This window comes from Rhinatrema bivittatum, chromosome 9 (assembly GCF_901001135.1).
Source record: "Rhinatrema bivittatum chromosome 9, aRhiBiv1.1, whole genome shotgun sequence".
In the NCBI taxonomy this organism is placed as follows: Eukaryota; Metazoa; Chordata; class Amphibia; order Gymnophiona; family Rhinatrematidae; genus Rhinatrema; species Rhinatrema bivittatum.
In genome coordinates, this window is record NC_042623.1 from 237,807,923 (window position 1) to 237,834,901 (window position 26,979).

A 26,979-nucleotide genomic window follows, 5' to 3' on the forward strand; every position below is an offset into this window, starting at 1 on the left:
GCGCAACGCTCTTTGGCGCGTGTGCATTGGTGTGCACCCTGATAAGCGGCCATTTTATAACCTGCATGCATACATGTGCGCAAGTTATAAAATAGCCCGACCATGTGCATATGTGTGCCCCATTTTGTGGGCACTCATCTATGCACGTAAATCCTGCTTCTACCGCATAAGTCAAGGAATTTTAAAAGGAGCTCACGTTCACGCCCTTGCCAGTTTCACCAGTTCATCCACCAGTTTGCTCAGTTAACAGCCTGGTCCTCCAACCCCCCCGGTTTGATAGTCTGCACTCCCCCCAGTTACCCCAGACCCTTTAAACCTCTGAGAAATGGCTCTTTCTGTTTATTATTTAACTGATTCTTCATCTCTAGCAGAAGTAAACATGCAGCAGGGGATCTGGGCACGTAAGTGTTCACAAGCACATCTCTTGGCCACACGCCAAAATGCCCATGACCCTTCCTGACCACACCCATTCCCCATCTCAAACCTTTTGAGATGTGCGCACAGCCGGAGTTACTCGCGCATCTGGGCAGCTTTTAAAATTTGGTGGTCGTGCGCAAGAGCTCAAGTTGGGCATGTAGCTCCCGATTTTTGGTGCATACTGGGCTTTTAAAATGTACCTGTAAGTTGGTACCTCAGGCAATGGAGGGTGAATTGAATTGCCTAAAATCACAAGAAGTGTCAGTGGGAGAAGAGGGATTTGAACCCTGGTTCCCACTCCCCACTCCAATCATTGCTTCCTATGAATATAACTGCATTTTGATGCTGATGTGTTTGATGTGCTGGGTGATGAGAAAACATAATTCTCCTTTAACAAAATTTCCACACTGCTTGCATTGCTGATAGAGATAGCAAGCATATTTTACTGTTTGCTTTATTTCATGCCTTTTATACTCTGAGTGGACTAGTTAATCTCCTCTACTTGGTCCTCTCTTACAAGGGAACATTGGAGGATCATCAAACAATGCCTAAACAAAGATGCAAGCAATGCTGATTGTTTTGTGAAAAGAGGCTATGATTTCCTATTTGTGCAAGGTCAACAGTGGGAAGCAATGCAAATATTAAAAGCTGAATTTCTTCAAATCAAGAAAGAAGTTAAACATTAGAACATATGTAATATGTTTTTTTGGTTTTGGAAGAATGTTATAGTGTATACTAGTCTATACTAGATCTCCTCATTGAGGATAAGGATTAAGTTATCTATATAAATACGTCGACATGCTTTGACATACAGGAGGAAAATATGCTGGTAGACAAGGACTGCTTGAGCCACTTCGTCTGTCCATCTGCCACGGATCCTACTTGATTTCTGGTGCCCTCCCACCCTTGTCCTACTTACTAAGGTCTCTCTGCGCCTGCCCCATTCCTGCATGAATTCTGTCACTCCTTTGATTCCTGCTACCTCTGCTCGAACGCATCTGCAGATGTCCACTACCTTTCCCCCTGAAAAAATATTTTCATGCATTCCTGTTAAGCTTCGCTTCCTCCAGCTTTGTATTATGTCTCCCTTGTCTTTGAGTTTCTTTCTCATTCCATACAAAATTCTTCCTTCTTTTGGTGTGGCAAGTGTGAATCTGAATCTGCTACTTTGTGAGCATAAACATTCTATTTGGGCAGCGAGTCCAAAGGATGGAGAAACACTTTAAAGAAATGAGAGATGCTCTCAAACGTAAATGTAATGCATGGCAATTAACCAGGTAGAAACATAGCAACATAGAAATGACGGCAGAAGAAGACCAATAGGCTCATCCAGTCTGCCCAGCACGCTTTCACACTTATTTTCTCATATCTGTTACTCCAAACGCTGTTCAGGGCCCTTATTGGTAGCTTTTTGATTCTAATTTCCTTCCACCCCCGCCATTGATGCAGAGAGCAGTATTAGAGCTGTATCAAAGTGAAGTATAAGGCTTAATGTTTGAGGGTAGTATCCATCGTATTGAGCAAGTTACCCCGATGTTTGTATACTCATATTGCTCAGATCAATGCCTTGTTAGATGTTGGCTGGATGTAAATCCTATTTCTTCATTCCCCCCCTGCCGTTGAAGCAGTCAACTGCGCTGGATATGCATTCAAAGTGAAGTATCAGGCTTAATTTGTTAGGGGTAGTAACCTCCGCAATAAGCAAGCTACTCCCATGCTTATTTGTTTACTCAGGCTGTGCAATTTAGTTCTTGTTGGTTGTTGTCTGAATATAAATCCTCTTTTCTTCATTCCCCTGCCATTGAAGCAGTGAGCTGCGCTGCATATGCTTTCCAAGTGAAGTAACAGGCTTAATTGTTTCGGGGTAGTAACCGCTGCAACAAGCAAGCTACTCCCTCATTTGTTTACCCAGACTGTGCAATTCAGTCCTTGTTGGCTGTTGCCTGAATGTAAATCCTCTTATTTTCATTCCCTCCTGCTGTTGAAGCAGAGATAACGTTGAAGCAGAGATTTACACTGGATATGCATTGAAAGTGAAGTATCAGGCTTAATTGGTTTGGGGTAGTAACCGCTGCAACAAGCAAGCTACTCCCATGCTTATTTGTTTACCCAGACTGTGCTACCTTATTGGTTGTTGCCTGAATGCAAATCCTCTTTTCCACATTTCTTCTTGCCATTGAAGCATAGAGCAATGTTGGAGTCGCATTATCCGTGTGAATGTTTATTGAATAATGGTATTAATCACCAGGTAGTAGCCATCATTCCCGCATGCCACCCCCATACCTCTTCTCTTCATTCCCATCCTCCAGGCTTTATGGATCCACAGTGTTTATCCCACGCCCCTTTGAAATCCTTCACAATTTTGGTCTTCACCACTTCCTCCGGAAGGGCATTCCAGGCATCCACCATCCTCTCCATGAAGAAATACTTCCTGACCTTGGTTCTAAGTCTTCCTCCTTGGAGTTTTAAATCGTGACCCCTGGTTCTGTTGATTTTATTCCAACAGAAAAGGTTTATCATTGATTTTGGATCATTAAAACCTTTCAAGTATCTGAATGTCTGTATCATATCACCCCTGCTCCTCCTTTCCTCCAGGGTATACATATTTAGATTCTTCAATCTCTCCTCATATGTCATTTGATGAAGACCATCCAGCTTTTTGGTCGCCCTTCTCTGGACCACCTCCATCCCCTCTCTGTTCCTTCGGTGATACGGTCTCCAGAACTGAGCACTGTACTCCAGGTGAAGCCTCACCAAGGACCTGTACAAGGGGATAATCACTTCCTTTTTCTTACTCAATATTCCTCTCTCTATGCAGCCTAGCATTCTTCTGGCTTTAGCTATCGCCTTGTCACATTGTTTTGCCGACTTCAGATTGTTAGACACTATCACCCCAATGTCTCTCTCCTGCTCCATGCACATCAGCCCTTCACCCCCCATCGAATACATTTCTTTCGGATTTCCACACCCCATATGCATGACTCTGCATTTCTTGGCTTTGAATCTCAGCTGCCATAACGTCGACCAGACTTCCAGCTTCCTTAAATCCCGTCTCATTCTCTCCACTCCTACTGGTGTGTCCACTCTGTTGCAGATCTTAGTAACATCTGCAAATAGACAAACCTTACCTTCTATCCCGTCTGCGATGTCGCTCACAAAGATATTGAACAGGACCGATCCCAACACCGACCCTTGCAGTACTCCGCTCATCACCGATCTCTCTTTAGAGTAAGTTCCATTTACCATTACACATTGTCTTCTATCCTTCAACCAGTTTGCTATCCAGGCCACCACCTTGGCACTCACACCCAAGCTTCTCATTTTATTCACAAGCCTCCTGTGCGGGACCATATCAAAAGCTTTGCTAAAATCCAAGTAGATGACATCGAGCACTCTTCCTCGATCCAATTCCTTAGTCACCCAATCAAAAAAGTCGATCAGATTCGTTTATCAGGACCTTCCCTTGGTGAAATCTTGCTGCTCCTGATCCATCAATTCTGCTGCTTGTAGATAGTTCACTATTCTTTCCTTCAGCAGCGACTCCAGTACTTTTCCCACCACCGAGGTGAGGCTAAACGGCCTATAGTTTCCAGCCTCCTCTCTGCTCCCACTCTTGTGAAGTGGGACCACCGTCGCTCTTCTCCAATCACTCTGCACCACTCCAGTTTCCAAGGATCTATTGAACAGGTCACACAGCGGATCCGACAGCACATCTCTGAGCTCCCTCAGATGAACCTCATCAGGCCCCATGGCTTTGTCCGCTTTCAGTTTTCCTAGCTCTTCCCATACATTCTCTTTCGTAAACAGAGTTTCATCCATTCCACTCCCCTCCAGTTTCTTGTTAACTAGCGACGGTCCTTCTCCGGGGTCTTCTTTAGTGAACACCGAACTGAAGTATTCGTTTAATATTTCTGCCATTTCTTCATCTGTCTCCACCCATTGATCCTTTTCACCTTTCAATTTCAGTAAAGCCCTTTGGACTTTTCTCCTTTCACTGATGAATCTGAAAAATGTTTTGTCACCTCACTTTACCTCTTTGGCAATCCTTTCTTCTGCTTGACTTTTCGCTTTCTTGATTACTTTCTTTGTCTCCCTCAGTTCCACCAGTTATTCTTCCTTGTGATCCTCCCTTTGGGATCCTTTATATTTCTTAAATGCTGTTCTTTTATCTTATTTTATCAGCCACCTCCTTTGTGAACCAGATAGGTTTCATTCTTTTCTTGCTTTTCTTTACTTTTCTAGCATATATATTAGTCACTTCAGTAAATGCTCCTTTTAGTTTGGCCCACTGTTGTTCCACATCTCTCGTTTTCTCCCAGCCTTCTAGTTCTTCCTTCAGGTTCTTTCCCATTTCAACAAACCCGTGTCTTTGTGCGACTATTAGTGATATGAAACCATACTGTTTGATGATCACTGGTGCTGAGGTGGGTGCCCACCTGGATGTTAGAGACATTTTCTCCATTAGTGAGCACTAAATCGAGTATAGCTCCCTCCCTCATAGGTTCCATTACCATTTGTTTGAACAGAGCCCCTTGCAGGGTATCCACTCTCTACTACTGTTAGATTCCGCAGAAGGGATTCTCCAGTCTACATCCGGCAGATTAAAATCTCCAACAATCACCACTTCTCCCTTCTTTCCCATCTTTTGGATGTCTTCAACCAGATCTTTGTCTAGTACTTCGATTTGATTTGGAGGTCTGTAAACCACTCCAATAAAAACTGATGCCCCCATCATCCTTTATTTAGGATGGCCCATAAAGCTTCTTCTTTGCCTCATCTTCCTTGCAGCTTGGATGCTTGGATATTGTTTTTGACATAGCCACTCCTCCCACTTTACTGTCATCTCTGTCCTTCCTTAATAAGTTATATCCCGGTGTGGCCGTATCCCAATCATGTGAATCCGTGAACCACGTCTCCGTGACAGCAACAGTGACCAAGTCCGCCTCCACTATTAGGGCTTGCAGATCTGGGATTTTATTGCCTAAACTACGAGCATTTGTGCTCATAGCTTTCCAGCTATTCTGGTACAGGTTACTGCTTTTCTTGGACTCCCTTTGTGACTTATTTAGCTGACTTTTGTTATCTCCTTTGCCCTTTTTCATTGCATTTGTATTTGTATTTGGAGGGTGACATTTTAATGTCCTACTGTCACCCATGTCCTCTAGTTTAAATGCCTTATGACATAGGATTTGAATTTATCTCTTAGGATCCTTTTTTCCTCCACAGACAGATGTGTCACCTTTGACAAACAGCTTTTTTCTGTTCCATACATGACCCCAGCCCCCAATATATCGAAAACATTTTTCTTTACCCCAGGATTTGAGCCATACATTGAAGTTATCAATATGGCATAGCCTCTCCTTCCCCTTACCATGAACAGATAACACTTCTGAAAAGGTAATGGTTGTCGCCATGTGACTAATCTGCTTCGCTAGAGACTGGAAATCTCTCTGTACCACTTGGATGCTGTTACTAGCAAGGTCGTTGGTTCCTAGATGGATGATAATATCAGCTTTAGAGTCTTTGCTTTCTTCTTGGATCGTTTTGACTATCTGAATAGCATTTCTGCCAGCCGATGATCCTGGAAGGCATTTGACAGTAGTGTTTCCCTCTAGAAGAATTTCCAAATTAGTGCCTCTGATGACAGAGTCACCCAGCACAATGAGCTTTTTTCTTTGGTTATTGATTGTATTTTGGAATTTCTGTATGCATTGGGTTTCTTTTTTCTTTTCAGATACCACGTCTATCTCTTTCACCAGAGCTTTATACTTATGTGATACAGATAAGGCATTTTGTACTTGTGTCACTTGAGAGATTGTGTGTTTCCGCACCACTGGTCTCACTCTACCAGAGCCCACCATAATCATGTTGCAGCTAGAAATGCTGCAGCTAGAATCCTAACCAACACCAACAGAGGATCACACATCACTCCCATACTACGGAACCTTCACTGGCTGCCAATAAAATACAGAATATTGCACAAGGCTCTTACCACAATTCACAAAACCATTCACAATCAGCAACAACTTGACCTCCAGATTCCACTCAAATTATACTCATCCTCAAGACCTATCAGAGAAGCGTATAAAGGTACCCTGCAAGTCCGCCCAACGAAATCCACTCGCCTATCAACCACCAAAGAACGAGCATTCTCTACAGCGGGTCCAGCCATTTGGAACAATATGCCTACAGACCTCAGACTAGAACCCTGCCCTCGAACCTTCCGAAAAAAACTTAAGACCTGGCTTTTCCTCCAGACCTTCCCTTAAGTTTCAAAACCATTAATTGTCAACCGGACAGGACTCCGCTTACCGGACTAATTTTCCCCGCCACATTAAACGTCATATTTATGCCTCTGTTTTTTGGTCTCATTGCCTCATCTAGTTTCAGTTATTCTGTCCTTTACCTCTGGCTAACCTAGCCCCCAAGTTATTAATTCCTTGTTATATGTAACTTTCGCCTCTGGTTAATAGATGTTTAAGTTCTACCCCTTGTTTACATGTAAACCGATCTGATATGAAATCTTTTCATGAAGGTCGGTATATAAAAGTGTTAAATAAATAAATAGATGTTGATTTTTGGGTTCCTTGTTGCACTGTGTAAGTGGGGGGGGGGGGGGGGGGGGAGACATGTAGGCTGCACAATTGTGTAGAATGGGTGTCTGTGGGTCACAGGACTTATCATACCTGAGCCAACTGTAAACCTCTTTTTCCTTTTGTTTTTTTTGTGGTAATGATGTACCAGTTTTAAGAAAAGGGCAATATGAGCTTTACTTTTGTGAAAAAAAAGAACAATGCAGTTTTCAAATGCAACTTATTGCAAGCTGAACGAGCGAATGAATGAATGAGGTCTATGATTTGAATATATTCAATATATACATTTACATTTATTGGGATTTGTGAATCGCCTAACACAAAAAGGCCTAGGCGATGAACAGAATAACATACATAATCATAAAAAAGCATATACAAAATCGTACAGACATAACATTAACTAAAAAAACATAAAGTACAATTTAAAATATTAAAATAAATAACATTAAAAAATAAGGAAGCAACCCATCATGATATAAAATAGTCAATAACAGATTAAATAAATTACACAGCTAAAAATAAGGTAACTTAAAAAGAAAAGTTTTAATTTGTTTTCCAAAACTTAACAGAGTCACTTTGTCTAAGGTCAATAGGACTTATTTGCCTTATTGATGAATATATATTTTGGAGCACTACCAGTCTATTGAATATGCAAGTCATAAAATTATATTTTCTTTGGGATAGTTGACTCCCAACCACTTGGGGGAGTTTGTGTGTGGGCAATCACCAATATTCAAGATTAAATGCTTACCTTAGCATCCCCAAATGCTGATTTAATGCTGAAACATACATAGTAATGATGCAACACAATGCAATGGTCTAACTGCTTGCAGTGATATTATTTAATTTAAGAAAAAAAACCTGCAATTAGCTTTATGGATATAATTGTTTGGGACTTGATTGTCATTCAAGAAGTGAAGAGATAATTGTTTCGCCCCATCAGCATATGTCTTGGACTTCCTTGTTGGGATTCTGCTCATGGTGAATTAACTGAATTTTGATCTTTATCAGATAGAGTTGTGATAGATTTCAGGTGTGCACATATGGTATGAACTGCTGAAGAGTGAATGCATGGAAAGATATTATTAAAAGAAATTAATGATGTGACCAGTACTAAGATTCAAGATGTCCACCTTTTAGCTACAGAGGAAGCAAATATCCTCTGACAAAAAAAAAAAGAAAAGAAGCAAGACGAGAATAAGACCCAGAGAAAGCAATGGAGCCCAGAAGTAGGAAGGTTGATGTTTTCTCAGAGTAGCCAATACTGCTGCTTTAACATGGACATGAATATTTTAATATCTTCCTGTAATACTTCACTCCTTAAAAAATGTGATCCATCTACTATTATGAGGACAAAGTATGTCCCCTTTTTTTTCTATCATCTTGACCCATATATTTTTATTTATTTATTTATTTAAAGTTTTTATATACCGGCAATCATGAAAACATATCTTGCTGGTTTACATAGAATGGGGGTGCAATAAAATACATAGAACTTAAGAACAAAGAACTAGAACTGTGGTGACAGAAGGTACAGTTACATTTAACAAGGTGGCCAAACTTGGAGTAGGAAAAATAGAAAGGAGGATAGAAAATGGTTAAACAATATACAATTTAAATGTAGTATACAAAATAGATAAATGTTATAAACAAACGGCAAGGTGATTTAGGAGTTATTGGATTTAGGAGTTATTGGATATATATGCCAAGTACTGCTAATACAGTTAATCTCTTGTAGCCCAAAAAGCAGGATTATTGTTACTGAAAAGGTTTGTGGCTCAGACACTGCATATACTATTTCAGCATGGCTGTCAGCCAGAGATGGATTCAGAATTTTGTCATCCCCTACATACTCTTGATGGTGTTGCCCCTCCTCCCCGCCACCCCAAGGATGGCCCTGTCTCCCAGCTTCATCCCTCTGTCCCCTCTCTCTCTCTCTTCCCCCCTCAAATCACTCTATTCCCCACCCCCACCTCACCTGAGTTCCTACTTCCCACCCCCACTGCCTCCCATAGCACAGTCTGCAGGAGTGTGGGGCTAGCATTCAGCTGCCTCTAGTTGTTCCTGCTGCTGGCTACTCTCCCTCTTATGCTGGTCAGGTCAGCTTTTTGATCGGTGCAGAAGGAAGAGGAGCCGATGGCAGCAGGATCCAGTTAGAAGGTCTGAACACCGATTCCACTCTCCTCTGTGATTGGGCCTCTCACCTTCAGGTCAATACAGAACGGTGCGCTTGGCTGAGCGCACCGTTTAGCCCCCATTTGACCGCGTGTTTTACGTGCGCTATTATTACCCCTTATACTGTCGGACCCGCTGACAGCCGCCGCTTCCCAATAAGGAGGTGCTAGGGACGTGCTAGTGTCCCTAGCACCTCCTTATTAGCGTGGGCCCTAATTTAAATAGAGAATCGCGCGCCCAGGAGAGGTGCCTGGGCGCGCGTTGGGAGAGCGGGCGCTCAATACGGAGCGCTGGTTCTCCAGCGGGGTTTTTTTGAATCGGCCTGCTTGATAGCTCCGGCAGGCCATGGAGAACAGTGGCAGTAGTGGTGTTTTGGTCCTGTCCAACTTGGCTCGGAGGGGAAAGGGGCAACAGTGGTAAATTTTCATTTAGATCTGAGCATCATTGGGGGAGTAGCAGGGCTACTTCAGTGGCATGGGCCTATCGCCATGGTTTGCTGCCCCAAAGGAAGGAGAGGTGATGGAATGAACAGCAGCTGGTGGACTGAATGGATAGCGGGAGAGCTGGCAGTTTTGTCTGGCCCCACTGTGGGTCATATCAGGTTGTGTGAGGGGAGGGGCAGATGATGGCGGTTTCTTTGGTTTTGCTTATTGCAGGCCCCATCGTGAAAGTGGTGGGCAGCTGTGGATCTCTTTTGGCCTGCTGGGGAGGCAGCAGTTCTTCCTTAGCTATGGCTGACAAATAGTAGAGGGACTGCAGAGACTCTTTTTTTTTTTTTTTTTTTTTTACTGCTAGGAGACAGGACATTTATTTCTTTGAAAATGTGTAATCTATACAAATGTATAATCTGTACTATCTACAATTTTGGGCAGATAGCAAATTAACATACATAGATCAAATAACATCAAATATCTAAAAAAAAACATAAAAAAACAATTAGAACGTCACCAACACATAAAATAAAATCATAATAAAACAAACTCCAAACCTCAACAACATACAGGCAGCAAAAAACGCCCTCTGTTACAATGATATTATCCTCAGCAAGCCTGTACAAACTCACTGAATGCCTGCTCAAATAAAAGTGCCTACAATAACTTGAGAAACTGCACTACAGTAGTCTCAGCCTTCAGCTCCTTCGGCAAAGAATTCCACAATTAATAGGCCAGCCACACCAAACAGTCTCTCTCTCGATACTGAAAGGTGAACCCTCCTAATCGTTGGAACCTCCCGAAGATTATGAGCGGCATAATGCAAAGATCAATCTGGCGTATAAACTTTAAGAACTGCATTAAGACAACTTGGCATTGCTCCATTGATGGCTTTAAATACCATGGCTTTAAATTTCACTCGCCAACAAATAGACAGCCAATGAAGCTTAAACAGCATTGGAGTTATATGTTCATGAATTCCAGTTCCAGAAATGAATCTTGCTGCTGCATTCTGGATGCTCTGGAAGGCCCTTAAGGTAGAGTAAGAGAGACCAAAATATAGAACATTACAGTAATCTAGGGTTGAGGTAACTAGTGCATGCATAACAGTCTTAAAATCCTTAATCTCTCTTTTCTTCATGGTATTTTTTTTATTCATGTATACCACCAATTTATAGTTTTTCTTGCAGTCACGCACAGCATGAAAACTACTTGAAACTTTAGCCAATGCTTCTGCAACATTAGATACTCCTGGGGGAATTCTGTGCAAAAAAATGTAAAATTCGGCACACAAAAACTTACAATTCTGAAAAATCTATATACTTTATATTGGTCAAAATTAACTCAATGTCCATGACAGCCTAAGTAATTAATTTAAAATGTAATACAGAAAAAAGTTATTACTTATTTTGAGCAGAATTTCCCTAGATGTTCACTGTAAGAGTGTCTTTTCCACCCTCTCTCCCTACTCCCCTGGCCAGTCTCCTTTCACTTTGCCCTCTCAGACCCAACTCCTCCACTTGCCACTATCTCTCTCCTCCCCCTCTAGGCTCAATCCCTTCCACTCTATCTCCACTCCCAGAGTTTGACCCCTCTCTTAGTACTGCCCCTCACACAGGCTCCCTCTGTCCCTCTCTCTCTCTTTCTCTCTCATACATACACAGGCTCCCTTTCTCTAGTGCAGTGGTTCTCAACCTTTTTTCTGTTGGGACACACCTAACAGATGGTTCTCACATGCATGACACACTGACCCATGATCGTCACAGGGCTAGATGTAAAAGTACAGTTTGCATCCACGGGAACCCCCCTGACCCATAATAATGGATGTAAAGCAGGATTACAACATTCCCCATACAACTCACCCTACAAAAAAGATATTCTGATTCTGGTGTCATCTCAGTAACAGCAACTCAAACTCCTTCTACTTCCAGGCTCAATAGCCCTACTTATGAAAAGACAGCAGTTTATCACCAATGCATGTCCTCTTGAGAAAACACAACAAATAAGACTGATACAAATGCTTACATGCTAATAAAATACCTCACCTCGGTCACATACACAGAACCGACCTAACATACTCCCAGGATCTGTAGTAATGCACATAAACTAATCTGCACACAGTTACACCTGTATTATGGAATACACTCAAACATGTGCAACCCTATCTATGAAAAGGCAACACACTACATATTAAATCAGGCCCTAAAAACCAATACACCTTCTATTAGGAAAACAGAACTAGCAAGCAGCTATAGATCCCAACACAGAAATAATTGTAAAATTATACTAATAAGCAGAATAAATGTTTCAAAACAGCTATGAACAGAATAACATCCAACAAAAACTCATAAAAACTATTAAAAATTCTCCAAACACCAATAAAATATTTAAAAACAGACACATCACATAAATTAAATAATTAAAATGGCAGTCAATCAAGAAAAATAAACTTAAAAAGCCACCTTTACTTACCCCCTCCAGCAACTCTCCTACTCCTCTTCCATGCAGGCCGTAGCACACACCAGAAGCAGCAGTAGTGGCTAAGCTCTATACTCATGGTCCTCTTCCTTAGGGCCCATGTCTCTCACATACACACCATACCAGTCATGCCCCCATGACCAGTTTCTGTCTCTCACACACCAATCATTTCCCAAACAATCTTTGACACACTCACCAGCCACCTTCCTGAACAGTTTCTCTCATGCCATACACACACAGGCTTCCCACTCCCATGTTCTACTTATATATACGGGCTTCTCACTCTCATAATCACTTTCTCTATCTCACACACACACACACCAGTCTCTCACTCCCATGCTTGTTCTCTCCACATGCACAGGCTTCTCATTCCCATAATCACTTTCTTTCTTTCTCACACACACACACACACACACACACACACACACCCCCAATCATCTGATCTCTCTCATGCATATACACACACAGGCTTCCCACTCCCATGTTCTCTTTCAGATATGCAGGCTTCTCACTCCCATGCTGTGTCTCACACACACCCAGGTTTCTCACTCCCATGCTCACTCTCTTCACATGCACAGGCTTCTCATTCCCATAATCACTTTCTCTCTGTTACACACACACATACACACCAGTCTCTCTCTCATTTCCATGGCTCACTCTCCACGTGCATAGGCTTCTCATTCCCTGAATCACATTCTTTCTCTCACATTCACACACACCAGTCTCTTTCTCTCACACACACCGTCACCTTACCAACCAGTCTCTCTCTCTCATGCATGCACACACACACAGTCTTCCCACTCCCATGCTTTCTCTCACATAATCAGGCTTCTTACTTCCATGCTTTCTCACATACCCAGATTTCTCACTTCCATGCTTTTTCTCTCTCTCTCACACTCACATACACATCAGTCATCTCTCTGAGCAGTCACTTTCATTGTCTCTCACATATACACACACACATCAGCTCTGACCAGTTTCTCTCAATCACACACATGCTCTCAAATACATTCTCTCACTTACACACAGGCTCTCAATCACACACACATTTTCTCACTTACACACAGGCTGGCTGGCTGCTTCTCTCTCTTTCTCTCACTCACTTCCTTCCCCCCCCCCCCCCCCCCGAGCACAAATGGTAGCTGCAGCAGCCTCCTCTTCCAGCCCATGCAGGCCAAGAAAGAAGAATCCCATCAGCCATGGGAGGCTTATGCTGCTGTCTCCTTTCCCAATTACTGGCTGCTTCGATTGCTCGGGGGCCGATGCTGCTGCCGCCGCTGCTATTTTTCCACGCAGCACGCTCTTTCTCCTTCCCGTGCACCGCGTATCACTTTCTGTTCCGGGTCACGGGAAGAAGAAAAGGACAGCCGCGTGTGCCACAGCTTCTTCTAGCACCGCTGCCGTTCCCACTGGGCTTGAACATGCTGATAGCCCGGCGGCAACGGCAGCAGGGAAGGAAGAGCAGTGGGAGAGACCGGGAGCACGCGACACACCTGCCGGTGCTTGGTAACACACTGGTGGTCGCGACACACCAGTTGAGAAGCGCTGCTCTAGTGCACATATAGCTCCCCTATACAGGCTCCCCTTCACTCTCTCTCGCACACAGACACCCCCTCATACAGGCTCCCTCTCTCTCGCACCCCCACACCCATACAGGCTCCCTCTCTCTCTTGAACCCACACTGGCTCCCTTTCTCTCTCATGCATACAACTTCACACAGACTGCCTATGTCTCTCTCTCACCCACCCCTGCACATTGGCTCCCTCTCTTGCTCTACATATAGGCTCCCACTCTCTCTCACACACACATCTCTTCACACAGGCTCTCTCTTACACATACACACACCCTCATACAGGCTCCCTCTCTCACAACCAAGCACAAGCACTCTCACCTCCCAGGCTCGCAGTCTTACACACATACAAACACAAACTCACTCTCACCAGGGCCTGCTCCATCTTTGCTGCGAGTGGGATGATCTCCACTTGCGGCACACTGGGACCTGTTCCATCTTTGCCGCGAGTGGAGGCTGTCCTGTTTGTGGTGAAAATGAAGCAGACACTGGTGTATCACTAGTGGAGGCTGTCCTGCTCGCAGTGAAGATGAAGCAGGCCCAGATGTGCCGCATGTGGAGGCCGTCCTGCTCATGGCATGTTGGGGCTTGCCAGATTCTGCGCAACTGTGCAGGAGGAGAATTCTGCACTCCACAGTAGCACAGAATTCCCACAGGACTAATTAGAGAAAATGGGTACGTAGAACTAGAAGAGATCAACACAAAGGTTATAAGTGACATGAAGATTAGAGAGCAATTGACCAACTGGAAACACATAAATGTTAATGTGGCAGACATGGCGGAGCCTTAGGGCGCCCCAGACTGCAGAGGAAGTAATGGCGACTGCTCATCTTGCATCACAACTTTCTGAAATTGTTGAGAGAGAAAGGAAATAAGCCAATTCAAGCTTGTTGAGGAAACGTCTATATTCCTCAAACACTGGATCAAAATAGCATGATTCGACATCCAATAAAACAAGGAAGAATGTGGTCCCATTATCAAATCCCTTCCAAAATACTTCTACAGCAGATAAAAGTAATGTTTCGGTATTATGGTCCACACAAAAACTGAATTGAAAGTCATCTAAAAGCTTTTGTTCATCAATAAACCAATGCAATTTTCCAAGCACTACCTTCTCCAATACTTTTGCCAAAAAAGTAAGGAAGAAATGGGACGAATATTAAACAAACCCAAAGGATATAACCTTGCTTTCTTAAAAACAGGTTTAACAGATACGCTCTTAAGTTCATTGGGAATTAGTCCCAATGTCAGTGATAAGTTCACAAACTTGGCAACAACATTACTCAGATTATTCTTAAATTCTTCATTAGAACACTGATTAAGAGTACAAAAAGTCACAGTCATATCAGTGCTAATCTTAGAGAGCTCTTTCGGAGACACCTCATCAAAGCAGTCCCATTTCCAAGCCTCATCCATTTCAATCTCTTCCTCAATTACAACGATACTAGCAATCTTGGAGAAGATAGAAACAACCTTATTATTAAAATGCTGGGCTATTTAAAATAGAATGTATTAGAAGTCATACAAGTCAGTGAATGTACAACATGAAACAGTTCATGAGGCCTATTTGCAGCCTTTTTTGCTCTGCCTTCCCCTCCCACTCCTGTTATCTGCTGCCCTGATCACAGGCCTACTTTGCTTATTGACAAATCCAGGCCTTCTCTCAGCCACCATCTACCTGAAGTGAGCCTTTCGGTTTGCTCTGCGGTGCATCCAGCATAGTGGTCCAGATGTTCACCAGCAGAAAGGCCTAGAGATTGCAGAAAATTGTAGAGCAGTGGTCCTCAGTTCATTGATATTTGATTTTAAACATGACTGCTTTGTACAGGTTACCCCATGCTTCTTGGAAGCTGAATGCAGCTGTGCCACTGCTGTGTTGTTAGAGACATAACTGCCACCTCGTGCTAGTAACCCTAGTGCCTTTCCCTTACTTAAACCAGCACCAGCTGCCCCAGGGTTAGAGGTTTGGTTCATTCATTCTGCTTGTTTGACTCAGTGATTTGTTTTATTCAGTTTGGAGCCAGAAAAAAGTGGGGTAGACTAGATACTGAAAGGCCAGCCAGCTTAGCTGGATATAGTTTATCTGGCTTAGTTACAAGGGTATTCAGCAGCTCAGCTATGCGCACAAAGCAATACTTAGCCATATTTATTTATTTATTTATTTGCTTTTATATACCGACATTCGATCGAAATATCACATCGGTTTACATATAACTGAACAAATAAGGCAAGGTCTGCTTATTTTACATTGTAACGTGGTAACTTGTATAATAGTTTAAGAGATACATTTATATTATAACATTACAACATTGTAACTTGGGAAGATAAGTTATAGATAACGATCTATATAGAGTCTTGGAGTGGTTAACTGGAGGTAGTGTCTTTGAGAGATAGCGTTTAATATGTGGCAATGGAGAGGGAGGGGAGTGGGGGAGGAGAGGAGGAAGGGGGGTGGGGGGATGGAGTGTGGGATATATACAATTAGATAATTAAATACGGAGGGAGCTGCTGGGTGGGTTAGACTGGGTAGGGGGGTGTTAGGGGGTGGTTAGGAGGGTGTTATTTGGCTCAGTCTAGATGTGCTCAATAGCACCATTGAACACAACTGGATATTCAGCAGCTGCTAAAAAGCCAGAAACATCCTACTTATCCGGCTGTCTGGCATCTGAATATCGGGCTCATTACTTTTTACATGTCATTCATTCATTTCCCATTAAAGTCAATGGGGGAATCAATGCGAAGCATTTTGAGCTAAATATTGGGGTTTTTTTTAATTCAATTTACTGAAACTTGCAGGCAGACATCAGCAGCAGTGAAGAGTATGCCAAGACACGAAGAGTGGGGGCAAAGTGGCAGAAAGAGTGGCATACATAGCCCAAGGCACTGTGACAGGACAAGGAAGGCCAAACAGAGGCATCTACATCCCAACACACTGTGAGAGGCATCAACACCCCAACACACTGTGAGAGGCATCAACACCCAACACACTGTGAGAGGCAAGAACACTCCAAGGGATGCCAAGAGGAGCAGTAGCCTAGTGGTTAGAGCAGCAGGCCAAGAACGAAGAAGGCCAGGGTTTAAATCCCACTGCTGTTCCTTCTGACCTTGTGCAAGTCACTTCGCCCTCACCTCACAAAAATTGTGAGTCCTTTGTAGAGAAGGAAATACCTACAGTACCTGAAGTGGCTGAAAAGCAGAATATAAATCAATCGAATACATAAAGATGGTGAGGTAACAAAGTAGCCCAAACAGAGGCTTCAAAACTCAAAGCACTTTGAGAAGAGAAAGCAGCACCAGCAGTGACTGGTAATCTAGAGCAATCATTAACCTAATGGACCATTGTGAGAGGGGAAAAGCATCGTGAGCAGTGAGAAGCGGTCAATAGTGGTCCTGACATATATTCTTTATGGCGTTGATGGTGAGGTGAAGAGAGGGGAGGGTGCTGGGGATGGGTTGGGAGGAAAGTGCAGGGGTCAGGTTGAAGAAATAGAGAGTGCTGGCATGAAGAGTGCACAGGGGTTGGGCTGGGGGGATAGTGCTGGGGTCAGGGCAGAGGAGAGTGCAGGGGTTGAGCAGGGGTCATAAATTGGAGAAAAAGTGTACAGAGAGGACCAGTTCCTTGTGGATCAATGAGGAAGGCATGGGGGATGAATCTCTGATTGACTTCTCTTTTACTGTTCCTTTTCTCGTGCTTTTAGTGGCGGACTGGGTTTCCATTTCCAGAATGCCAGTTTTCAAATATTCACCCAATTTGTTCAAGTCTGGTTGAGTTGGGCTGGAGGCTGAATGCTGGGGCTGGGCTGGACTGGGAGAAGAGTGCTGGGGCTGGGCTGTAAGGGGCAGGGAATGCTGGAGTAAAGATAGTTCTGGATTGGGCTGTGGGGAACAGCTCTGGGGTCCGGCTGGGGTCAGAGAGTGAGGGAGGAATGCTAGGTGTATATGCCGGCATGATCAGGTTTAGAGATAATTTTACTCAGATTTTTTTTCTTCTCTTGCTCTGTATTCATCCAGTACTTCAACAGTGGACTTGTCATCTTGCTTGTTCAGTATGTAAAAATTACCATAAGAGCATAAGATATGCCGAGAGAACGCTAGCGTTGGGCTTAGGTGGAAAGTGCTAAGGTCGGGCTGGAAGGGATGGAGAGTGCTGGGGTTGGTCTGGAGGAGGCAGAGAGTGGGAGGAGCGATTCCTTGTCAATCACAATCTTTTAAAAAGGGCTCCAGGGGCGATCCGGGAAACTACAGACTGGTTAGCCTGACTTCAGTGCCAGAGAAAATAGTGGAAAGTGTTCTGAACATCAAAATCACAGAACATATAGAAAGACATGGTTTAATGGAACAAAGTCAGCATGGCTTTACCCAAGGCAAGTCTTGCCTCACAAATCTGCTCCAGTTTTTTGAAGGAGTTAATAAACATGTGGATAAAGGTGAACCGGTAGATATAGTATACTTGGATTTTCAGAAGGCGTTTGACAAAGTTCCTCATGAGAGGCTTCTAGGAAAAGTAAAAAGTCATGGGATAGGTGGCGATGTCCTTTCGTGGATTGCAAACTGGCTAAAAGACAGGAAGCAGAGAGTAGGATTAAATGGGCAATTTTCTCAGTGGAAGGGAGTGGACAGTGGAGTGCCTCAGGGATCTGTATTGGGACCCTTACTGTTCAATATATTTATAAATGATCTGGAAAGAAATACGATGAGTGAGATAATCAAATTTGCAGATGACACAAAATTGTTCAGAGTAGTTAAATCACAAGCGGATTGTGATAAATTGCAGGAAGACCTTGTGAGACTGGAAAATTGGGCATCCAAATGGCAGATGAAATTTAATGTGGATAAGTGCAAGGTGATGCATATAGGGAAAAATAACCCATGCTATAATTACACAATGTTGGGTTCCATATTAGGTGCTACAACCCAAGAAAGAGATCTAGGCGTCATAGTGGATAACACATTGAAATCGTCGGTTCAGTGTGCTGCGGCAGTCAAAAAAGCAAACAGAATGTTGGGAATTATTAGGAAGGGAATGGTGAATAAAACGGAAAATGTCATAATGCCTCTGTATCGCTCCATGGTGAGACCGCACCTTGAATACTGTGTACAATTCTGGTTGCCGCATCTCAGAAAAGATATAATTGCGATGGAGAAGGTACAGAGAAGGGCTACCAAAATGATAAGGGGAATGGAACAGCTCCCCTATGAGGAAAGACTAAAGAGGTTAGGACTTTTCAGCTTGGAGAAGAGATGGCTGAGGGGGGATATGATAGAGATGTTTAAAATCATGAGAGGTCTAGAACGGGTAAATGTGAATCGGTTATTTACTCTTTCAGATAATAGAAAGACTAGGGGGCACTCCATGAAGTTAGCATGGGGCACATTTAAAACTAATCGGAGAAAGTTCTTTTTTACTCAACGCACAATTAAACTCTGGAATTTGTTGCCAGAGGATGTGGTTAGTGCAGTTAGTGAAGCTGTGTTTAAAAAAGGATTGGATAAGTTCTTGGAGGAGAAGTCCATTACCTGCTATTAAGTTCACTTAGAGAATAGCCACTGCCATTAGCAATGGTTACATGGAATAGACTTAGTTTTTGGGTACTTGCCAGGTTCTTGTGGCCTGGATTGGCCACTGTTGGAAACAGGATGCTGGGCTTGATGGACCCTTGGTCTGACCCAGTATGGCATGTTCTTATGTAAAGGTAATTTAGACTCTCCACACTCCAGCACTCATGCAGGGGAAAAGGTGCCTGAGCAAGAAAGGAGCATCAGAACAATGGTACTTGAGTAGCCAAGGAGCAGTAGAACAGAACAAAGGTTCCTGAGCAGCTAAGGGGCATCAGCTGAAAGATGCCAAACAGCCAGAGCAGTTGGAGAGATATCAGTAAAAGATAAGGGTGTGGCACAGAAGGAATCAGAAAATTGAGTAGCTGGCAGTTTGAGTTTCTGATTTATGTGGATAAGATTGGATCTAGGACAGGGAACACTAAGTTAAATCTGATACCCAAAGTAGATTACATTCAGGTAGTGTAAGTGTTTCTCTATCCTCTAAGGGGTCATTTGAGAGAGAGAGAGAGAGAGAGAGAGAGAGAGAGAGAGAGAGGCTGACTAGCCATAATGCTCTCACACTAGATAGATATTTATATCTGTATGGGAGGCCCACCTGGTCACTCGAGGTGAGGTTTAGGTATTAGTGTAGGGGTAAGGGGCCACTGACATTCAAAGTGAGATGTACGAACAGAACAGTGCTCTCTTGTGAAGATTTAATGACCTTCGGAGTGAGGAAACTCACCCAAAGATGAGATTTGTGCAAAGTTCTCTCAACCTAGCTTGATAGACTCTCTACCTGAGTAACATCAAGCTACGTTGAGAGAACATTGCACAAATCTCATTTCTACCTTGATGGACTCTCTACCTGAGTAACATCAAGCTACGTTGAGAACATTACAAATCTCATTTCTACCTTGATGGACTCTCTACCTGGTTAACATGAAGCTAGATTGAGAGAACATTGCACAAATCTCATGTTTGGGTGAGTTTCCTCACTCCGAAGATATAAATGCCTATCTAGTGTGAGGGCATTAAGTCTAGTCTCTCTCTCTCTCTCTCCCCCTCCCCCCAGTGGTTGTAGGAGGGCCCTGATAGCTAGGCTGGCAACATAAAATACTCCCCTTTTTCTCATTTGCATCGCACCATGCATTATGGTGCTTTCGCACGCGTTAATGGCATTTTTTGCATGCAAAAACGCTATATAGTACTTTGATAAATGACCCCTGTAGCCAGATAAGTAGTAATACTGAAAATTATCCAGTTATTTTAATAACTTGCTCAATAGCAGGTCTAAATTTAGCCAGATAAGACTTATCCAGCTAACTAGCAATTTATTTGGAGAAATTCAGCAGCATATCCATGCTGAGGAGGGAGAGCTGTGCTGGAGTTGCCACCAGCAGGTAGGCTTGGGTGGCAGGGATGCATGACCGATGGTTTGCCTTGAGTACCAAATACCCTTGCACTGGCCCTGCTCAAGGGATATGCAGAGCAAACCCATTCAGTGGCACTGCCTCAGGAGAAATGTCCATAAGGAAACACACCACCTTGTTCTGACCCAGCATGGCACTTCTTTTGTTCTTATATTCTTACCTCGCTTTCCAGAGACAAGCCATGGAAGGGCTGTCCACTGCTCCACTAACCTCTGCAGCATTAGATAGGTGGCATTCTACCTGGTGCCAACATCCTGAATGAGCCGGTGAAGAGGTGTCCCCACTGCCTCTTGCATCTCCTCGAGCTTCTGCCCATCCTTCGTGCTCCATTGAAAATGCCTCTCTAGTTTCCTGCACCTCTCTATTAGTTCCTTCAGGACTGAGCTGTTCCCAGGGCATCCTTTACTGGCCCCCAAGGTGTTCTTTGTGTCAGGTGCAGCAAGTGTGCAAAGCAGTGTATCACTTAAAGAGGCCCCATATTGCCCCTGTATAGGTCCCTGGTGAGACCTCACTTGAATACTGGGTACAGTTCCGAAGACCTCACCTTCAAAAGGATATAAACCGATTGCTACTAAAATGATAAGTGGTCTTCATTCTAAAGCATATGGGCATATGTATACCCTAGAGGAAAAGCAATATAGGGGAGATATGGTAAGAGACATTCAAATAACTCAAAGGTTTCCATGCACAGGAGGTGAGCCTCTTTCAATGGAAAGGAGGCGGTAGAACGAGGGGTCATGAGATGAGGTTGGAAGGGTTAGAATCAGAAGTAATCTTAGGAAATATTTCTTTACAGAGAGGGTGGTGGATGCGTGGAGCAGCCTTCCAGTGGAAGTGGTGGAGACAAAAACAATATCTGAATTCAAGAAAGCATGGGATAAATACAGGAGATCTCTAAGGAAGTGATGGGAATTATAAAGCTAAATGAATTGGGTGGATGGGCCGATTAGAAGGGCCATACGGTCTTTTTCTGCTTTCATGTTTCTATGTTTCATCTTCCTCTGCTTTTTTCATATTAGCACCACTGTCTGCCACAACTGGGAACAACAGACCTGTCCGTCCGGTCTAGCTGCCAGCCTTCCATCATCTCCCTTATTGCTCCTGAGGTATGGCTGATATCCATTGCCAGGGTGCGCAGCACAGCCCACCTGTGTCTCGCTGATCCACCCCCACTAGAGATGCTTCCTGCCCCTCCCCCTCCCCCAGCCAGCTGCTGCTTGTATATCAGCAGGGAAACATAGGTGTGCGTCCAGATATTGGTGATGAAATGGATGCTTCCCCTCTCCATCTTGGCCAGCTGCATCTGCTGCGAGCATGGCACCGAGCACGGGAATAACCTGTCTACTGAGTCCATGTGTTTTCCAGACAACGCACCAAGTGCAGTTTCTGAAGTGTGAACCCCTGTGAAAGGGTGTGTGTGTGTGTGTGTGTGGGGGGGGGGGGGGGGGGGTGTTATACACAGCAGAGGCTCTGCAGCTATTTCTCCACATCTTTTAGCCTGCACACTTTTCTTTTTGTTTTGAGTAAGTTTCATCCCTTGGGTTATTTATGCCTCTGGTAAAAGTTGGAGTGTTTCAAATTTGCAGAGTTGCACTATTTATTGTGCCCTGTTTTTTTTTTGTGTGCATTATGCTAATTTTAAGGAGGATCTAAAATTTTTAGGGGAAAATGATCGTGTTGGATGCAGTTTTTTTTCTGGGACAAACATTTTAAGGGAGGTTTGAAACCTAGGTGACGAGCTGAACGGTCTAGTTGTCGGTGGGAGGAGGCATCAATCCTGTTGCTCTGGGATTATATATCTGCTGGCGCACCACTGCTGCAAAAGCCTGAACAGTTTGCAAATTCCCTGTTTTTTTTATAATTTATTTGACATTTGACATTTCATTTCCACACACAAAAAAAAAAGAAATGAAAACCAAGAAGATTGAAATAATCAGGAAAGAGAAAAAAAAAACACTTCTTACAAAAATCAATAATATTCCAGTATCATAGTCCACATTAAATGGGGGGGATACTTAGGGGCTGATGCAATATTTGTGCGCAGAAAACGGGCGCTCAGTTGTTTGCCTGTTTTCCTAAGGTGCGCCCAGCCACCTCTCCTGGGCGCGCAATGCAATATTTAAATGAGGGGATCACACAAAAAAAGGAGGCGCTAGGGAAAATTTGTGCGACCCTAGGACCTCCTCGCCATCGGGCACACAGGAGAGGCAGCTGCCGGGCGGATGGGGAAAACGGGCGCTCAATCTACGAGCGTCCGTTTTCTCCCACTACCGGCATAGACGCGCACAAGATACAAGGCCTGGGCCCTGCATCTTGCGTGTGTCTATTGGGCATCCAGAATTTTTTTTTTTTTAACTAAATCTGCTTTATTTGAATCCTCTTACTTAGTATCGCTATGATACTATTAGGAGGAATCACAGAAAGCAGGATTTTTCTTTTTTTTCAATGCACCCTTGATTATGGCGTACCAGCCCTGGGCTGGCATAGAATTTGCCACATTGGCTGCATGCGGGGATTAGCTAATAGCCTCGTTATTATCTACATGGCATTTACATGTGATGAGCGCTATTAGCTAAGCGGTGATTTGGACGCGCAGTTTGGATGCGATAACACCCATATTGCGCCAGGGGTTATGGACGCCCGTCCAAAATGCGTATCCAACTGCGGGTTAAACCGTGCGCTCGCCACTGCGCAAGGTATTGCATTGGCCCCATAACTGAGAGAAATAATAGTAGTAAATAGGAGTCATCCTTTACTAGTTAACTATATGTCTCTAACCAGCAGTTCTTATCCCTAATAAAAGTTTCAAGACGTGAGGGGTCAGTGAACACAAACTGACTTCCTTGAAATGTGATTAAACACTTGCATGGATACCCGAGGACAAAAGTGTCTCCCAATTCAGCAACTCCAGTTTTTAACTGTAAGAACTGCTTCCTACGACTTTGCGTAACCCTGGAAACATCAGGAAGCAAATTCCCATTTTAATGACTCTGACGGTGCCCTCCCTTTAAGAGTCAATTCATTCTGTCTAAACCCATCTCTAACTATAGCAGGCGTGTGACCTCTGCAGCTTTGATTTGAGAAAACAAAACAAAAAAAAAAAAAACCAAAAAAACCTGGAACTGATGTCAGGTGTTATTATCCTGGACCACAAAGAAGTCACTCTTTTTCAATTGAAGCAGAGAGAAAATATCTGAAAATGGAAACATGATTATATACAGCATAATATATTTGTATATATAGCAAACTGTGCCTATTCATCCCTTTGAAGTATCCCTAGCTGCTGGGTGGAACACAGGTACTGGTGAGACCCACTACATTAAAATCATTTTCTGACAGAAAGCATACTGTGTAACAGAATGACTTATACTTTTTAGCAATAAAAACTACCTTGCCACACATATCACGTAATAATAATTTTAGACTTCTCTCTTCCCTGTGGTTCCATAAGGATTAATTATTATTTAAGAATAAAGCCTATTTTGACAGCAGAAACCGTCATGAAAAAAAGGTAGCCGAGAAAATGCATAAGAAAACCACTAAAATTTCAAAAGAGGTGAAGAGCATAAAAATCTCTGTTAAAAATGGTTTCTTTTTTTTTAATTAAATTGTATGCACAAAACAAAATTCTAAAGCAAAGTTACTGAAGTGCAGAATCAAGGATGCGTGATTGTTATTATTAACCCATGCTATTCTTACTGCACGTGTCCATTCACGCTATTAAAAAGCAGAAGAAAGTAGTTCTAAAGAAAAAATAAATAAAGCTAATATTATAAAACAAAGTGAAGATGTAATGATGTGATAGAAGGTGAAAAAAGAAGGTATACAATTAATCAGCCAGAATGCACAAAAGTAATTTGCATGTCTAGGAAGTATGATTAATTGGTGCGTTGATGTTGTTTTGAAGTCAGTATTAAGATAAATTAGTTAGTGTTCATTCATTTTGCAGCATACATTTCTTGAGATTTTAAGATGTAAAAGTGTATCAGTCTGTATTGGTTCATCAACAAAGAGCCAACCTCTGCCAGATGAAGTTCATGTCAAACTAGCCTCTATTCAAACTATAAATGGGCTACAGCTATCATACATCTTTCTGTGCAGGTTAGTCCGTTTATTGAGTGGGAAAGTTAGATGAGGGTGATCCACTGAGTATAGTCAGTGTACAGAAGTATAAATGACATATATGACACAAAAAGATGCTTAATCAATATTAAACAGCTCCTCAAATACAATGAACATCTCTTGGTTAAGGGTCTGGCATTCAATGTAGGGTTTGTGTCTGGCAAACACATAGGGGCTTTCCATAATATTTTAATTCATCAAATGCTGTTATATGAGAGAAAGAGAGACACACACTACGATTTTCAGCTTTTTCCTATTTTTCTTGGAACTTTTTTTTTTGAAACTCATTTAAGCCAACAAAATCCTTGTATCCTGTTGTGGGTCCTTGTGCTACTGTACACGACCGTTGAAATGCTTATAGAGCATAATTGTGTGTAATTTGAATATTAGGAAAGAGTATTAATAAAAGCTAAACAGAGGCAACATTGTTCCTTTTTTTTTTTTATGAGTGAGTCATAAATCACTAGAGCTGACCCAAGGGCAAACAGAGGATGTAGCTACTGTACAATATTCCCACCACTGGGAATATACTGTAGAGGCGTAGCTCCTCAGTTTTTTTTTCTAGTGAAATTTATCTTCCCTTGAGCAACGATTTCTCACCTTTCAGTATTTAATTTATCTGAAATAAAATACAGGGCAAGCGATCGCCAGGAACTGCCGAATCCGTCTGAAGGGGAAGTATTACATTAGCGAGCTGACAGTGAGAATCACGGGCAGCGCCTCTGAAGGTCTGAAATCCATAAAATGTGTCAGTCACCTGGGGGATTCCTTGACAAAAGCGGCCGGGGAAACGTTCGGCTTGCATTACTAGCTGGAGCGCGGGGTCTCCTTAAACACGACGCTGTGAGAACTGGAAATTTGGCTCGGCTTGCAAGCCTCGACTTCCTCGGCGAGCTGTCTTGGGTGACAGGAGAGAAAATGCCTGCCTGTCCCCTTGAGCTAGCCTCCTCCACCCCGCGTGAGAAACGAGAAGCGAGGCCCAGGCCCAGAACAGGTGCTTAACGGGGGGGGGGGGGAGGGAGCTGCGAAAACAACAGGATTCTGCACGTAGCAACTCGCGGTGACCTGCCGGAGCAGCTCTTCCGGAAACTGAGCCCAGGGCAGCTCCCGCACGGCGGGCCCAGATGGCGGGGGTGTCGGATCACCGGAAGGGCGTCGTGCGAGCCCTTTCGGCATATTTCTCGCCCCCTTAATCTTAACTTCTGGCAAAAAAAAAAAACAAAACAACCCTGTTTTTAAACTGTAAAATGCTGAAAGGGTTCAAATAATCCCAGCCACAAAATGAGCGCACTGTTGCCCACGGTTTAAGTTTGACGTCACGGGTGTATATAGAGCAAATATCTTGTACACTTCCTGCATGTACTTCTGGCTTTCAGGCCTCTCTCTCTCTCAGGCATGACATTGACTGAAAATAAACCCCCATCCTGACTGAGGGGATTATTACTTTTACATATAAGATGTCTATGAGTTCAGGGTTTGTTTGTTTTTTTATTTAGGGGATATTTTAAACACAACAGGGAAGTGAAACGGGGCATTTCTTGGCAATTTAATGCCCAAGACGCTGACAAATCTGGTTTCTTGAAATCAAAATCAGCAGCATTATGCTTAGCTTATCATAAATGTTAGGGATGTGCATTTATTTGAAATGAAACGAGATTTCAAGGAAATTTCCTTTTTCATTACCTTGCATTTGGAAAACAAGATGAAAGAAAACCAAGCAGCCTCGTTTGTTTTTGTTTCATCTCATTTGCCTTTCAGCCCCCAGCCCCCAGCCTGCCCCTGCTATGGCCCAACAGGAAACCCTGCCCCCGACTCATCTTACCACTTTCTGGTGTCTCCGAAGGCTAAAGGAAGGAGAAGTGATACCCAGGTGCTCTGCCCCTGCAGGTTGAGCTTTCAAAATGGCGCCATTTTGTTGTACGGATGTATGGAGGGACAGAGGTACCTTCTTCCCACAGCAAGACGGTGCCAGCCTCTGAGCCAGCTGGTGCAGATTTTGAAAGATCAACCTGGTAGGGCAGTAGGGTTTGGGGATTGCTCCTGCCCTCTTTGGTCTTTGGAGATCTCAGAAAGATGTAAGATAGGGTGAGGAGAAGGTGCAGCAGGCCTGCTGGGGGGGGGGGGGGGGGGGGGTGATTTTTTAAATTTGGCAGTGCTAAGATTTTATCACAGGAACAAGAAGGTCCTTTATTCTTTTGTTTTTGTGGTTTATTTTGTTAAAA